Here is a 12,452-nt window from a genome sequence, read left to right as displayed (position 1 = left end):
GTGAGAACCTGTCTCTAAATAAAAATATAAAAATGGCTGGGGAATGTGGCTCAGTGATTGAGTGCCCCTGGGTTTAGTCCCCAGTATCTCCCCCTGCAAAAAAAAAACAAACAAAAACAAACAAACAAAAACAAAACAAAACAAAACAAACAAACAAACAAAAACTCCAAAACAAACCCTCACTCTCTCTAAAATTTTACTATTGCTATAATGTTAGAAGTTATTATTTACATGTGAAATGTTTAGCTCCTGTATTCTAACAATCCTGGAACATGATAAGAATGAGATTAATCAGGTGTTAATTAAATGGAACAAATACGTTCATCCACAGATTATGAACTTCAAAAATAGTCAAATCATCTACAACAATAATCAAATATCTAAAAAGAAAACTCATTGTTGTATTTTTGCATATATTATTTTATTTTTAAAATAAAATGTGGTCCTTGGACTCAGATGGCACTCTGAGCTCATCTAACCCAGTTAGACGAGTTCCCCTCACTCCATTTCCTCTTCAAATTCTCCCTTCTCAAGAGCCAGGGCATGTGATGCCTTTTGGTAGGACCTGTACCAGGGCACAAGCTGGGTCTTCTGCCTGGCAGAAAGGCAAAGATGGCTGCCATCTGCTCTGTGGGGAGCTTGCCTTGGGAAGGAGATGAACAGCCATGATTTGCCTCATGCACAAGACAAAGGGCTCAGGAAATGAACCCCAGGAGACCTCCTTTTGTCCTAAGCAGAGCTCCAACAGCAGCCACTGTCCTCATCCCAAGCATGAGCTCCAGCAGTGCTCCAGCAACCCCAGTAGCTCCACTGGAAATGAGGAGGACAACAGCAGGACAGAGACAATACAGAAGAAGCAATGTCCAGGTGAGCTCCCAAAGCCTCTGCAGCTCACCAGAGGCCAGGCTCCAGGGATGAGCTGTCACCATGACACTCACTCCAGCTTGTGCTGGGAAGGCAGCCTGCCAAGTGAAGGGGGGTGCCTGCAGAGTGGGGTCCCCAGGTTATTGGTCATGCCAGTTGGAGAAGGGAGGCATCCCAAGGCAGTAGTCAGGTGCCAAAATCAACCTAAAAGGAAGCATAAAGGACCTGACATTTCTAAGACAACTGAATCTCTGATTTCTTCTCCTCTCTCCTCTGCATGGGATTCTGGATGTCTGGTTAAGCAAAGCAAAACTACAACTGATCTACACAGTTCCTACCTTCAACTTAGCAAGGAAGGTTTCAGGAGAAACCCACACACCATCCCCTGGACCTATGAAGTTCATATTCTAGACATAAGTCTTATTCAATATTCATAGAGAAAATCATCAAACATGAAGTATTAACAATTTAATAAAAAATACCAAAAATTGCAAGAAATATCTGCATTTGTAATCTCAAAGGGATTTGAGGGCTGTCACAGGCTTGTTTTTATTACTTCTACTATAGGGATCGTAGCAGTGCAGGGAGAGTGACCCAGAGCAAGGGTGACATGGAGAAGAACCATTAAGACAGCTGTGGATGGAGCTGTGTTTTCAGTGCTGAGAAGGGAACTCTGTGCAAGAGGTCAGTGGGTATGGGGTGAGAATGCAGAATGGAGGGAGAGGGGAAAGGTAAAGGGTTTCCCTGCCTGGGCTTAGCACTTCTTGGTGGGAGGAGGTCTGAGATGTGAGGGGGTGTCAGAAGTGCAACCATGGATAAGAAATGGAAAAATAAAAACCATCAGATACAGGCAAACTGCCCACAATTGTGCTCTAGGCTTCTGACTTCCTTTTAGTTTGCTGCTCTCTGGAGCCCAGATATTAAGGTTTTAACTGAGCTGGAGTTCAACAAAAGCAAGTGTGATTTTTAAACTAATTAGAAGAAACTCACTTAAGAAATCGTACCATCACCTAGGAAATTATGATCTGAAATGCTGCTGGGCACAATTACTCTCGGGGCTGTCAAGTGCCAGAAGGGTAAACAAAGTTTCTGTGTCCTGCTCTACCTCTGCTCTGTCCCTCCCAGCCAAAACCTGGCTTCTTGTTTTTGTTTGTTTGTTTGTTTGTTTGTTTAATGTTCCTGCAGAAGACACTATCTCTCTGGGGCTCTGTGTCCATCCTTCCGCTTTAATTTCCTCACTGTCAGTCATACATTTGTCTGCTAATAGTATCCATCTCAGAAGTTAGGTGTTAGGACTGGGATCTGCTGTAGGGCCATGAGCACATCCCCAAGGAATCAAAGTATAAAATGAAAAAGGCTTTGTGTTGATTATGATCAGTGCTTTTCAAAACAGAGAAGTGGCTCATACCAAAGCGAACGTTTGGGCTAAATTGGACTTAGATGTTATGGCTTAGCATGACACATAAAATTCACTCTGCACCGTAAGGCAAGTACCATTTCTTCCCTCTGGAGAGAGAGAGGAAGTCCACGCACAAGATGGCAGCCGGAAAATGATGATTCCCTTCTCAAAGATGGGTGGAATACCATCTGGACAGAGAGGCACTGACTTTTCTTTCTTCACCTCATAAACTCCAAATGTGACAAGCCACTGAAGGGATTAAAATTCTTGATTATGAAACTAGAATAAATGTAAGTGAAAAATACAGGGTTTGAACTTGAGGCTCAATTATAAGCAGAGAACCAAAGGATGTGATCCACAGAGCCAATAGCCACAGAGCTCTGAATTCACCTCCCCACACCACACATTAAAGTTAACCTTCCATCTACTTGTAATATTTATATGGTAGAAAATACCCTATTTATGCCAAATGACAGCTCATACATTTTTCTAAGTTGGAACTTGACTAGATTTGGAAAATGGATGCTTAAATTCCACCTGTCTACTAATGACAGTTGGTGTCTGCCTGTGAATTCTGGTTTCCTGTCATTAATATTGAGGTTCTTCTGTCTGTCTGTGATAGGGAACAAACAATAATGCAATTCTTTCCACAGGATAAATTTCCTTTGAGAATGAATTGGTAGAAAACATTTTAACCTTAGTCAAGCATTGTCTGTAGACATCACTCATCTAGAAATGACTTAGAGGAATTTTCCATTGGATAAACTTTTTGGATTAAATCAAATCACGATCAACTATGTAACGACTGAACACGTTTCCATTCATCCTACTTCCAGAATTCTCTCCCATTATTTCTGATCATAAGCAGAAGAGGATTTACTCACAAAATTCATTTTTTTCAAGTCTATTTTTGTGTGCATGTGAAGATTCACTCATACAGTTCATAGAAATCTAATTGTGACATTGAACTCCTTAGAATTGAAATGAGAACCTACACAGGTCATGAGGGCTTTTTTTTTTTTTTTTTTTTAGTTTAACCCTTATCAGTCTTCTGCCTCTTGCTATCGATATTGTTATCCTTATCATCTCAAATGCCTCAGCCTCCTCGTCTTCATTTCATCTTTTTCCTCACCATTCTAAAAGTACAAAATTGATTTTAAGAAGCTAAAGTCATCCATCGGTCATTTAGTAAATGCACAGAAAGTTCCTGCTCTGGTCTGTTGGTCCTGCTAGGCATGTTGGTCTCAACAACAGAATTTTTATACTTAAGATGCTTGAGGGCAGGCATACAGGTAGAAAATGTCCTGGTGGGGCTCATGGTACCCACAGGAAGTGCGCATTATGGACATGACCCAGTTCAATGGTCAGGAAGCACTTCCTGGAGCAAGTGGGTTTTAAACTAAGAAAGTTTGCTGGGCAAAAAGGAAGCAGGGGAAAAGAATGTGAGCGGAAGCCACATAACGGGTCTGCAGTATGGCTGGACCACCTGCTTTGTGTTTCTGTGAGTGTTGTGGGTTATGGAAATTGGAGGCGGCAGTGGTGTGTGTAAATGAAGGATGGCTTGACCATACAGTGCCCTTTTAGCCACATTCAGAAGTTCAGGCTGTATCCTCAGAGCAATAGCAGAGTTTGGCCATGCCAGTTTCAGATCTCTGCTACACCTGAAGTTATTCAAGGCCTGTTCTGTGCTCACATATCTGCAAATGGGGCACCCAACACACGTGACCAACTTTATAATAAAGAAGATGCACTACTATAAATGTTGTAAGGAATATAGTCTCCAAGGCCCAGCTTATCTAATAGGTGTTCATTTTCGTTTCCTTCTTTATTTCTTGCTTCTGGGGTTTATGGGAATTGATACTTGTGGAATGATATGCCCTGAAATAAAGAGACTTAAGAGAGTAGACACAGACAGATGTATGAGTTATACACTGGGAAAAGGTTTTGAGGAAAAAAAATTCAACAAATGAAGCAAGTGAGAATGGAGAAAGAATTTGATATATGTGAACAACTTTGACCTGCATGGTCTCTGGAGTTTCTAAGTTTCTCAGACCTCTTGCTTTCCCTCATGATTCAAGTCAGAATCAGTGTCATTAGTGCATCGTACCATGCATGATTGGGCTAGGTTGTCCCATTAAGTGGGAACATGTTGTCTATCCTGAGCCACCAAATGGGAAACCTGAGGACTAGGTAAGGTAGACTTTTATCTCCTGATGACTGTGATAAGAGAAGTCATAACCAGCTTCAATTAGATTGCTATATCCATGTTCTTTCTGTTTGCCAGGAATTAGACTCAATTTACATAGATAAGTGAATCATTACAAAAAGCAAACAAACAACAACAAAAACCTTGCAGGGTATTTGCATTAGTTGTATCAGCTGTGTTCATCAGCTCATTCTTCAATCTGTGACTCAAATAGAAAGAATGTACCCTAGGGACCTGGCTTTTCAAGCAACTCCTGCTGACTCCTATTTGTTTTGGGGCTCACTGCTACTCATGCCAGATCATAATCTGCCTTCCTGGAGGAAAGACATGGCATTTCCAAAGAGAAGCTCCTCATGCTGGCAGAAGAAGCCAGAGCCCAGTGACCCCAAGGCCAGCAGAAGAGGAAAGGAGAAATTTGTAGCTTGTTGCGCTTTGAGGGTTTTGTTCTGGGCTTTACATATGCCTGCTGGGGCCACTCAAGTGATGTAAATGCACAGTTCTGCAGGTGATTAAGACCTGGGGGACTGAGGGGAGGTAGGGAGCCTAGAAGACAACCCATGGTCTCTCAAAAACAAACAAGCAAACTCTGCTAGCCAAACCCTTGCCTGCAAGCTTGTCTGACGAGGTCCAAAGGCCCATTTTTACACCAACCTTCCAATAGGGTTGCCATATTCCTGAATAACTTCTCAGAAGCAAATGATTCATGAGCAAATTTTAATTACTAAAATTTTTGATAAGCATCATAATTTCTTTATGATTGAAAGTTAGGACAATGGCAGTTTTCAGTTAGAGTTATTCCAGCTCTACCACTTTTGAGCTCTGTGCTTGTTTTTTCCTACCAATTCTGTCTTGGGGGCAAATCAGTTTACCTTTTCTGCCTTGGTCTCCTCATCTGTAAAATAGGCATTTTGACAGAGAAAAACAATTAGTGCACTTATGGGTATACATTTAAATATTCTCAATGCACCTCACAAGAGGTTTTCATAAACAGTAAGTGAGATATTTTATAAAAAGGCTCTAGAGTTACGCCTGGCAGGTTGAGAATAAACACAATGGTGTTACCTAAGTTAAGTTACTGACTTTTTCTCTCTAAAATGAGAATCCATTATAATCTGTTATCTAAGATTTACTGGCATACTTGCACGGAGGAGGTTCCCTGAAATTATTCACTCTTCTTCTCAAAAATATTTTTAAAATATTCTTTCTAGTTCAACGTTTAGAATAGATATAACTACTCCACCTAACCTGTTGGCTAAGGATCTTTGAGCTCAGTGATTCTTGTCAAACTTTAACACATAGGTGAATTATCTGGTGAGCTTGAGAAAGTACAGACTTCTGGGCTCATCCACAGTTTCTGACTCAGTAGATCTAAGGTGCTGAATGAGAATTTGCATTCTGATTCTTTCTAATGCAATACTAATGGAGCTGAACTGGAGCCCAGCTTGAGAACCTTTGTCTCAGGACATGAAATCTAATGTGTGTTGGGGAAAGAAGTTTGAAAATGCAAACAGTAAATTTATTTCTCTGTGTGTATACATGCAAGCCTGCATCTACATATATAATTTAGCAGATATATAAGATTATTAATATGATTTACTATATATATATATATATATATATATATATATATATAGTTAAAATGTAAAACATTAAATAAAGCATCATGTAAAGCATCATGTAGTATAAATATCTAGGATATCTAACATTCATGGAACATGTCTTATTAGGTTGCCACATTAAAATGTTTTAAAACATATTTGATTTCACAAATACAGTATTTTTAATTTTGTTAAATGTGTGACCAACCCACTTGCCCACTCGCTCCTTGTTTGACCGATCTTTCCATGATCACTGCTCATCTGGGGCATGAGGGCTTTCTTGATATCTGCTTTTATGTTTATCCTCTGCCCCATCCTCTTGGGAAAGCTTCAAAAAAGTCAAAATTAATTAATCAATGCACAGAAACAACTTCTTGCTTCCAGACGTGCAATTTATGTGCATGTGGTTGAGATTTCCTGAAATTTATAGCATGTTATTCCTTTTTTTTTTTTTTTAAAGTGAGGGATTGAATTTAGGGGCACTTAAGCACTGAACTACATCCCCAGCCCTTTTTATTTTTTATTTTGAGACAGAGTCTCACTAAGTTGTACAGGACCTTGCTACGTTGCTGAAGCTGGCCTTGAACTTGTGATCCTCTTTCTTCAGTCTCCTGAGCTGCTGGGATTACAGGCATGTGCCAGTATAATCTAGCTCCTTTTACCAAACTATGATTATAATGTGTGTTAAGCTCTGTGATGCTGAATTTTTAATAAGCATCAGTTGCCGTGTAGTAGTATTTAAGGCAGAGCAAGGGCAATGAAAACACCATTAAGCTTGTATATTGCAACTGAATTTTTCTTATTTGAAGTTAAACTTTTCTTATTATGAAGTGAAATGCAGGGTTACTTGGGAAAGATTCATTTGTCCCTCCCTGGGTGGAAAAACTGACAGGAGGGGACTCACACCTAGGGAACTGATGCTCTAGTTTTACCACACATGGGCTTTTTTGTACTGTGTTAATCATTGCTCTTATAAATGTGGGAGGGTGCTAGGATTTGATGATTAAATCTGTGTGTGTCAAGAAGTAGAAACACATTTAAACATGTACTGATTTTACTGTATTTTCTTGTCTCATTGAAGATGAAGGAGTGTATTATTAAAGCAATCACATTCTCAAAAGAAAGAATTGAGGGGCTGGGGATGTGGCTCAAGCAGTAGCGCGCTTGCCTGGCATGAGTGCGCCCGGGTTTGGTCCTCAGCACCACATACAAACAAAGATGCTGTGTCTGCCGAAAACTAAAAAATAAATATTCTCTCTCTCTCTCTCTCTCTCCCCCTCTCTCTCTCTCTCTCTTTCTCAAAAAAAGGAAAGAGAGCAGAGATCCAACATGGCGGCCGGCGAGGAAGCAGCGACTCCAACGTCTCCACTTTAACGGGATATGAAAGACTCATCGAAACAGCTGCAGCCTAGCTACGGAGGAACTTCTAGCATAACTTCCTTAAGAGGAGAGCTGCCGTGAACTGGTAGGTTTACTCGAAGTGACAGGTTGCCCCAGAGAAGTGGATCTTGGAAGGCCACGCGGGCACAGAGGTCTAGTCCCCCAACCATCAGCCGCTCCGGCAGGCGGCTCCCCCTGGAGGCCTAGCTCTCGCCCTGGGAGAAGCGGCCCCACCCCCCCGCTTCCTAACCAGGCGGCCACAGCTACTCGGCGATAAAGGTGCCCACGTGGCGGGTGCAGAAGTTAAGTCCTGCAGACGCCAGCCACCTTTGCAACCCGCGGGATCCCTGAGCTGCTTGGCCCGCCCCGCCCGAACCGGCAGTCCTCGGCCATATGGGCTCCCCCGGGAGGCCTAGCTCTCGCCCTGGGAGAAGCGGCCCCACCCGCCCGGTTTCTAACCAGGTGGCCTCAGCTACTTGGAGATAAAGGTGCCCTCGTGGCGGGTGCAGAAGTTAAGTCCTGCAGACGCCAGCCACCTTTGCAACCCGCGGGATCCCTGAGCGGCTTGGCCCGCCCCGCCGGAACCGGCAGTCCTCCGCCATACAGGCTTCCCCGGGAGGCCTAGCTCTCGCCCTGGGAAAAGCGGCCCCACCCACCCGGTTCCTAACCAGGCAGCCACAGCTACTAGGCAATAAAGGTGCCCACGTGGCGGGTGCAGAAGTTAAGTCCTGCAGACGCCAGCCGCCTTTGCAACCCGCGGGAACCCTGAGCGGCTTGGCCCGCCCCGCCTGAACCGGCGGCGGGTGCAGAAGTTAAGTCCTGCAGACGCCAACCGCCTTTGCAACCCGCGGGATCCCTGAGCGGCTTGGCCCGCCCCGCCCGAACCAGCAGTCCTCCACCATACGGGCTCCCCCAGGAGGCCTAGCTCTCGCCCTGGGAAAAGCGGCCCCACCCGCCCGGTTCCTAACCAGGCAGCCACAGCTACTCGGCAATAAAGGTGCCCATGTGGCGGGTGCAGAAGTTAAATCCTGCAGACGCCAGCCGCCTTTGCAACCCGTGGGAACCCTGAGCGGCTTGGCCCGCCCCGCCTGAACCGGCAGTCCTCCGCCATCCGGGCTCCCCCGGGAGGCCCAGCTCTCGCCCTGGGAGAAGCGGCCCCACCCGCCCAGTTCCCAACCACGCGACCGCAGCTACTCGGCGATAAAGGTGCCCCCGCAGCGGGTGCAGGAGTTAAGTCCTGCTGATACCAGCCGCGTTTGCAAGCCGCAGGCACCCAGTGCGGCTTGGCCCGCCCCGCCTGAACCAGCAGTCGGCCTCCACCATCCGGGCTCCCCCGGGAGGCCTAGCTCTCGCTCCGGGAGCAGCCCCCTGCAAGCTAGGCGAACCTTCGACCCATCGGGAGGTTAGGCCCAGCAACCTGCGGAGTGATAGAGGTGCCCCTCGTGCCTGCTGGGTAGGCGGACCTTTGACCGACCAGCAGAGCAGACCTAGGGCCTGCCAGCGTGGTAGACGGATCACACCAATTGGAGGAGGATCACAGCCACTACATGCCCTGCAAGGGTGATTATTCAAGTATACAAGAGCAATATAAATAAATAGAGGGAAAATTTCAAAACACAACAGTTTCACCAAGCAGAAAGAAACGCCAGCAGTATGAAAAGACAAGGAAAGAAAGGACCACAGGCAATGCAGGTCAACTCAACTTTAGAAGAGGTAATAGGTGCAACAGATGGAATGTCAGATAGAGAGATCAGGATATACATGCTTCAGATGATCTGGAGTCTCAAGGAAGACATGAGACAGCAAAATCAGATAATGAAAGATCACATTGACAAACAAATCCAGGAAGTAAAAGATCAATTTCACAGGGAGATAGAGGAAATAAAAAACAAACAAATAGAAATACTAGAAATGCAGGAAAAAATAAACCAACTTAAAAACTCAATTGAGAATACTACCAGCAGAGTAGATCACTTAGAAGAGAGAACATCAGACAATGAAGACAAAGTATTTCAACTGGAAAAGAACATAGACAGCTCAGCAAGTCTGCTAAGAAACCATGAGCAGAACATCCAAGAAATATGGGACAATATCAAAAGACCAAATTTAAGAGTCATGGGGATACAGGAAGGCACAGAGCTCCATACCAGAGGAATACACAGCCTATTCAATGAAATAATACGAGAAAACTTCCCAGACTTGAAGAATGAGACAGAATCCCAAATCCTAGAAGCCTACAGGACGCCGAATGTACAAAACCATAAGAGATCCACACCTAGACACATTATAGTGAAGATGTCCAACATACAGAATAAGGAAAGAATTTTAAAAGCTACAAGGGAAAGGAAGCAGATTACATTTAGGGGTAAACCAATCAGGATAACAGCTGATCTCTCAACACAGACTCTGAAAGCTAGAAGATCCTGGAATAACATATTTCAAACACTGAAAGAAAATGGGTTCCAACCAAGAATCGTGTATCCGGCAAAATTAAGCTTCAGGTTAGAAGATGAAATTAAAACCTTCCATGATAAACAAAAGTTAAAAGAATTCGCAGCTAGAAAACCATCTCTTCAAAAAATCCTTGGCAAAACATTGCAGGAAGAGGAAATGGAAAATAACATTGAAAACCAACAATGGGAGGTAGGACAGTAAAGGGGGGAAAGTAGTCAAAGAGGATAACAAATCAGGTTTAGTAACATCAACAAACAAATATGGATAGAAGTACAAACCATATCTCAATAATAACCCTAAATGTCAATGGCTTAAACTCACCAATTAAGAGACACAGGCTAGTAGAATGGATCACAAAACAAGACCCAACAATATGCTGTCTACAGGAGACGCATCTGATAGAAAAAGATATCCATAGACTGAAGGTGAAAGGTTGGGAAAAATCATACCACTCATATGGACAGCGGAAACAAGCAGGCGTGTCCATACTCATATCTAATAAAATAGATTTCAAGCCAAAGCTAATCAAAAGGGATAAAGAAGGACACTTCATACTGCTCAAGGGAACCATAAACCAACAAGACATAACAATCATAAATATATATGCCCCAAATAATGGTGCAGCGGTGTTCATCAAGCAAACTCTTCTCAAGTTCAAGAGTCTGATAGACCACCATACAATCATCATGGGAGACTTCAACACACCTCTCTCACCACTGGACAGATCTTCCAAACAAAAGTTAAACAAGGAAACTATAGAACTCAACAACACAATTAATAACCTAGACTTAATTGACATATATAGACTTTACCACCCAACATCAAGTAGTTACACTTTTTTTTCAGCAGCACATGGAACCTTCTCAAAAATAGACCATATATTATGTCACAGGGCAACTCTTAGACAATATAAAGGGGTAGAGATAATACCATGCATCTTATCTGATCATAATGGAATGAAACTGAAAATCAATGATAAAAGAAGAAAGGAAAAATCAAGCATCACTTGGAGAATGAACAACAGGTGGCTGAGTGACATATGGGTTATTGAAGACATCAAGGAGGAAATTAAAAAATTCCTAGAGTTAAATGAAAACACGGACACAACATATTGGAATCTATGGGACACATTGAAAGCAGTCCTAAGAGGAAAATTCATTGCTTGGAATTCATTCCTCAAAAAAAGAAAAAACCAACAAATAAATGATCTCATACTTCATCTCAAAATCCTAGAAAAAGAGGAGCAAAACAACAGCAAAAGAAGTAGAAGGCAAGAAATAATCAAAATCAGAGCTGAAATTAATGAAATTGAAACAAAAGAAACAATTGAAAAAATTGACAAAACTAAAAGCTGGTTCTTTGAAAAAATAAATAAAATTGACAGACCCTTAGCCATGCTAACGAAGAGAAGAAGAGAGAGAACCCAGATTACTAGCATACGGGATGAAAAAGGCAATATCACAACAGACACTTCAGAAATACAGAAGATAATCAGAGACTATTTTGAAGCCTTATACTCCAATAAAATAGAAGATAGTGAAGGCATAGATAAATTCCTTAAGTCTTACGATCTGCCCAGATTGAACCAGGAGGATATAGACAACCTAAACAGACCAATAACAATAGAAGAAATAGAAGAAACCATCAAAAGACTACCAACTAAGAAAAGCCCAGGACCGGATGGGTATACAGCAGAGTTTTACAAAACCTTTAAAGAGGAACTAACACCAATACTTTTCAAGCTATTTCAGGAAATAGAAAAAGAGGGAGAACTTCCAAATTCGTTCTACGAGGCCAACATCACCCTGATTCCGAAACCAGACAAAGACACTTCAAAGAAAGAAAACTACAGACCAATATCTCTAATGAACCTTGACGCAAAAATCCTCAATAAAATTCTGGCGAACCGGATTCAAATACATATCAAAAAAATTATACACCATGATCAAGTAGGATTCATCCATGGGATGCAAGGCTGGTTCAATATACGGAAATCAATAAATGTTATCCACCACATCAATAGACTAAAAAATAAGAACCATATGATAGTCTCGATAGACGCAGAAAAAGCATTCCACAAAGTACAGCATCCCTTTATGTTCAAAACTCTAGAAAAATTAGGGATAACTGGATCATACCTCAACATTGTAAAAGCAATCTATGATAAGCCACAGGCCAGCATCATTCTGAATGGAGAAAAATTGAAGGCATTCCCTCTAAGATCTGGTACAAGACAGGGATGCCCTCTCTCACCACTTCTGTTCAACATAGTCCTCGAAACACTGGCCAGAGCAATTAGACAGACGAAAGAAATTAAAGGGATAAAAATTGGAAAAGAAGAACTTAAATTATCACTATTTGCAGATGATATGATTCTATACCTAGCAGACCCAAAAGGGTCTACAGAGAAGCTATTAGAGCTAATAAATGAATTCAGCAAAGTGGCAGGATATAAGATCAACACGCATAAATCAAAGGCATTCCTGTATATCAGCGACAAATCCTCTGAAACGGAAATGAGGACAACTACTCCATTCACAATATCCCCCCA

This window comes from Urocitellus parryii, chromosome 2 (assembly GCF_045843805.1).
Source record: "Urocitellus parryii isolate mUroPar1 chromosome 2, mUroPar1.hap1, whole genome shotgun sequence".
Lineage (NCBI taxonomy): Eukaryota > Metazoa > Chordata > Mammalia > Rodentia > Sciuridae > Urocitellus > Urocitellus parryii.
This window is presented reverse-complemented; position numbering follows the sequence as displayed.